Source organism: Ascidia mentula, chromosome 6 (assembly GCF_947561715.1).
Source record: "Ascidia mentula chromosome 6, kaAscMent1.1, whole genome shotgun sequence".
NCBI classification, from domain to species: domain Eukaryota; kingdom Metazoa; phylum Chordata; class Ascidiacea; order Phlebobranchia; family Ascidiidae; genus Ascidia; species Ascidia mentula.
Window position 1 is genome coordinate 13553735 of NC_138571.1, and position 6000 is coordinate 13559734.

The window sequence follows — 6000 nt, forward strand, 5'->3', positions numbered from 1 at the left end:
GCCATCAGTCGACCAATTTCCAACGGATTCAACCCAGTATACGCACGTTAGAGTCTACGAACATACAGGTGAATATTCTCTTGGTGTAGTAGGATAATTTTATGTCAATCTTAAGCAGATTTTTCATTTTTTTTCGTGATACATCGTTTTTTCCCTGTCGTAATGCCAAGTGCAATTGTACGCAGCACCGAAGTGACGACAAACTATTACATCAATTAGAATTACCTGATTTGTTGTATTTTGCACGTTTTTGTATTGGATATAAACATCTTGCGTAAGATTCCACAATTCGCCTGCACCTTGAACATTCACTGACGTAATCTGACCGCAATTTGTTTGCTTTAGTAAATTTCTGTTTAATACTAATATTGGAAACTGTTATAATGTACTTTAGGAAACGGTGCTTGCATTCGTACCATGTTGTAAGGATTAATGCGCGAAACAGGCAGCAACAAATTTAGCACACAAATCATTACAATAAAATAGGTTTATGTTGCTACGGCCAATGTACAAACCGTTATTTGTGATAGATTAAGTGTTTTTTTTTATACGAACAGGATAAAAGTTTATGATTTCAGCATTAAACGAGGGTTTAGTCATGCGTCAGACGAAAGTACACTGTGATAAACAAAATAATTTTTAATATAACTGAAATTTATAGTGCTTTGCAAGTTGTAGAGAGCCTTGGTCATAAAGTCCACTGTTTAGCTATATTTTTGTTTACCCGGTGCACAAAGTGTTTGGTCGGAAAAAAGAGATCATTTTTGTAGAACAACACAATAACTCGCGTCGAGGTCGTATTTTTCCATGTGATGTGTGGAATTGTAACCACAGTTGAACTCCCAGCCAGAGTGTTGGAATCGTGCACCATGATTGTGTTTTTCTTGATTTTGGCCACCTGCAAAAGCTATGGTTAATATTTACCTTCTTTCTGCTAGCCTGTGAGACGTTTGCGTGTTCTCCAATCTTTGCACCAGTCAGCAATAGTAGTAATGATAAGATTGAGATATAAGGTATAACGTTTACTGGAGCCAAACAGGATATTAAAACTGTTGGAACGTAGGACTTGCCAACACGACAGCCAAAGCAATCACACAAACGTCTGTTATGAGCTGTTGCATTAAATACGGGTAAAACACCATCATATAATGTACATTCACACACGTCCTGTTTAAATTTACCCAAAACCGAAGCAAAGCAGTTTTCTCACCAATCTTAGCTGTCAGAAAGCTAACTTTGACCACCAGCTGACTTGCGTTTTTTGGCAGCTTTTGGGCATAATTAAGGATGCTTGGGAAAATTTCGGGGAAGCTTGCTCGTGACAGGGTGCAGTCTTTCCAATCATTCTTGTTCAATACTCGGAAAAGAATGCGGGAGGTGCGAAAAAGTGCTTTGAGGACAGGAGTGGAGAATTTACGTTCCTGTTGAGGCAATTAATATTAAGCATAAACACCCCTTTTCTTAAAACGATGACGTCTTATTTGTGCATATAACGCAGTAATGTTTCATGCAAAGGCATGATTGGCAGGATCACCCCACTGCGCAGGTCCCTATACTTTGCGATCACAGCTATCGTATCAAGATCATTAGGTATATAGGTTTCGCAGCCCAGGCATTGCAGCCTAGCTGGATCAGCCACTTTTTCCCGACAAGTCGTAGCGACATCTGAAAAATCAAGCTCCCGGTGAGGTTTGAACTCACTACCCTGGGCTAACCAAGCCCAACGCTCTTCCAACTGAGCTACATTAGCTCAGTGGTTTCAAGTGGTATGTTGTGGGCAAGGTACACTGATGCGCAAGTGTACAACTTTCCAGGCAGCCTTCGCATATACGTGGGGGATCTCTACCACTATAATCAGACAACGCAGTATTGTTTTTTGCAATAGCTTGATTGACAGGATCGCCCCACTGCGCTAAATATATAACGTATAGTTTTGTAGTCATTATTTAGGTATATTCGATACCTGATGTATGTAGAAATATTGACTGAATAATACTTTTTATTGTACAAACCGACGCACTATAGTTCTTGGGTGCACTCTTCTCCACAAAAACTTAGCCAACGTGCAGGCTCCTTGTTCAGTGATGCTAGAGTAGCAAGTTAAAAACACGCTTTGTCGCACTATCATCAAAAGCGCTTCTTTGTTTGTCGTATTTGATGAACGAATTTGCAACTTGTAATTCTGGAAAGAACGTATAAATCTCATTTCTGTTTGTGACGAATAAGTGCACTAAGACGATGTCTTTGCTTTGTTTAACCATAACTACAACAGATTGCCATGAATAAAATGTTTATATTGCCATCAACAAGTTGAATAGATGCACAATAAATAGCATGATTCAGTTGCTAAAATGTTTACATCATAAGCAATAATACCTGTATTATGTGTTCGACTGTCCCATTGCAAGGAACTGTTACGAGATTTTGATTGTCGCATTTGATTAAGCTTATAGGGCGTCCTGTTGATAAAAGCAAGTTAATTTGCTTGTATATTGCTGGTTTGAAATAAGATAAAGTAAATGCTTATACGGTATAGCGGTGAATTGAAATTGGACCAAAATGTAAAACGTGAATCACAAAGTACATTCTTCATCTGCAAACAACCAAATGTCTGCAAATGGTTTGTTGCTCGCACTGATACTAACTAACCGCCATGCTATAATTGCTTCCTTTGTACCCGACCTTCCTCAGTTAGTTTTCATATTTCATCGACACCACTTACCGGACAAGCACGTTTCGTTGCTTGAACCGAATTTTTTCAGAGGGCACACCAGCTTCTCATCTAAACAGAAAGTCACGAGTTTGTAACAATCAACTTATGCACCCCCCAAAAAAACTATTTTCACCATTTACTCTTCGTAATGTTTAGGTTTTGCTTACCATATTTTACACAGCATTTAGCGTTGTTAGGGCCACATATTCCTCCCAGGGTTCTATTAGATGGCTGAAAAGCTTGGGCTATCGTTTCAGAACACAACACAACAATAGCAATCAATGCCCACTCACCCATCAGCATCTTATCAACTTTTGGATACAAAAATGACGATTATTTTTGTAAAAGAATCGGCACTGTTATGGTTTCACTGTCAACTTCAATCTTATTGCTGGTAATGTTTTATAGGATAAAGGATTATCAACCTAAGATTTGGCATTGCCTGTGTTTTATTTATGATGGAGGTGCCATGTTTCTTTACCGCTCATATGCCATGATTGAAGTTGGCAGTGGAATTAAAAAGGAAACGAATCCCAGAGGTCTATTCCTTCTACACTCAGGATTCTTTCCAGTTACAAAACCATGTTGCCCTAAAACAATACCTAGGCCCTTGTTCTCAAACTCTTCGTGACGTATTATGAAAAGCTTTCTGCGGCAAAAATGATAACAAAATTGTGTAAAATATTGCTCAAAAAACCCATCGTGCGATAATACGACTCCCAAGTGGCTTCAATACCACTACCTCTCATTGTTATATGGACCATACCAAAATAGAAGTTCATCTTCATTCCGATTCCCCCAAACAAACAGTTGCTACACCTGACTGATCCAAGGCAAGTTCACTCATTGTTTTTTGACTTTTTTCTACATGCTTATCACTGAGTGTTAAAGTTGAAACTTGGTTGTTATTAAACAAACGCCGAGCCTTAGCTTTGTGTTTACACTATCCTGTTTACTCTATAGCTCGATCGAGAGTAAGCGTTAAACGTCATAACGACAAAAGTATAGCGGCTATAGACCAACCAAAAACTGTTGGTGTATTTTGAACACTTGCCGCAACTTCCTCGTCGTTAGTTCCGAAATCTGCAAACTTCAAACGTGTCATAACAGTTTGACGATGTTTTGTTAGTATTGAAATTTGTGAAGGCAATGCATAATATGGAAAGTAACGTTGTTTTCATATTGCAGTTTGTCAACCACGTTCTACGTCTCCAACTTTTCTGTTATAAATTTCATGTTTATTTCAAGCTTGTTCAGTAACTTTTACGTTGAGCATTAAATGATTCAGCATAAATTGAAAATACTTGCATGTAACCAACAAGGGAAAAAGTTTAATTTGCATTGTATTTTTTGTGGACACGTAACCCAATCAAACAGGTGTTGTTCATACATAAGCAAGACGATCCATAAATTCAGTTCTGTTTATACAACAACATCAATACAAATTTTTAAGCGCTTAATGTATTTAACTGATCTATAGGCTGTGACAAAATGAAAAGACAAAGAAATGATGCTAAAACACGGGCAATGAAAAGTTTTATGTCATTACGAATTAGTATGTCATTTGAAGTCGATACGTTTCACCGCCATTTTTGAGAGATCCATGTTCTAAAACCACTTGTCGTTGTGAACACCACAAGAATCCACTGATGTATTTACATGGTTGATGTTTGGACAAAATTAAATTGAGCCTGTTACTAGGTTTTCGGGCCTTCCTCTTGCACCTGCGTAACTTGTGATTGAACTGTGCTTGGCTGCTGTACGGTCAGTGACGTCTGGGAATTCCCTGATTCCCACGTGATCGCCTTTCTTACGGTTGAGCAACAGTTACTCAGCGTGCTCATCCAAGCATTACGGGTTTCATCGGGGCGAACCGACGTGAAAATAAACATGAACAAACCCTGAAATAGAAACGTGTTTAAAGAAAACCGATCAAACCGATCATTTTCTTTGAATAAGTCGTAGTCAGGGCTGCCATACCGTCCTTATTTTACAGATTCGGTCTTATGTCCATGGTGATTTTTTGTAAGGCTGCTTAAGGCTATAAAATCATGGCCATAATTTTTCTGCTTACCTGAAATGTTGTTGTAATAACAAAAATCCAGCTGAAGATGGGTAGCGCCACAGACTTCTCAGGAATGACTAAGATCATCCCAAAAACCCACGTGATCCCGTTTATCGACATCAACGTAACAGCGAGAATCAAACCATTTTGTGAAGAACGTTTCATCAAAGGTGTGTGAACCTTCAAATATCGAAACATGTTTGAAGTTTGAAACTTTTTGCACATGTTTTATATTTGGCCAGAATGTACACAAAAATATAACGCACGTGAGTAGGTGTGAACATAACTGAAACAGGTTGCCAATATGTAACCTTTAATGAAAATCAGATACATTATAGCTTACGTTTTTATTAACGCCGTGAAGTTCAAATAGAACGGCACAAAAAACGAACAGATTGTAAAAAATCATCAATGCAACCGGCAGGATGAAGCCAATTTGTAGAAAATATCCTTGCAGCCAACACATGTTAGGTGCTCTGTATTTCGCTACAACAGAATAGTGGAGTTTCAAGTTCAACTTACAGTTCAAACAACATGTTCTATGGGAAAACATTTCTTTTCTAATTTTTGGTATAATTTCAATTATTAGGCGTTACATCAGTTACTCTTCAAGGCACCTGCAAACGCAGTGAGGTTTCCAACAACAATAGTGCAGGCTGCCACAAGCAGAGGAAGACCGTACGAAATTAGAGCAGCTTTTTGTATGTACTTGCGTTGACTCAAACGGAAAACCTGCATTGGAGATTCGCATGTACAGCTTAATAATCACAATGTACGAATAGAGAAATTCTTACTGTACAAGGCAATTTACATCACAGGACACACAAAATACCTTAACTAATGCATGATAAATCTCGTAACTGTAGACAGACATCCAGCACCAGCCACAGAGAAAGAAGTAGTGAAGTAAGAAGGTAACGGCTAAGCAACCTCCAATTGTTTCTGTCCTTTTCACTCCAACCACGAATATCAACATTGCTATCATAAGGGTGAAGCAGATGTTTAATATAATCTTTACTGGCCTCCTTCTTCGTGTTTCTCTATGAATCCAAAGTTCAAATCTCGGTATGGATAAATTCCACTTGCTTTGTGGTAAAATTCAAGTAATTTAGTTAAAATAAGACTTTTTATTACAAATATTAGGCATAAAAAGTATAATTTCTATGGAATAGTTTAATTTTCCGCCTGATTGGTTACGTAACAATGATGTTGTGACGTAACA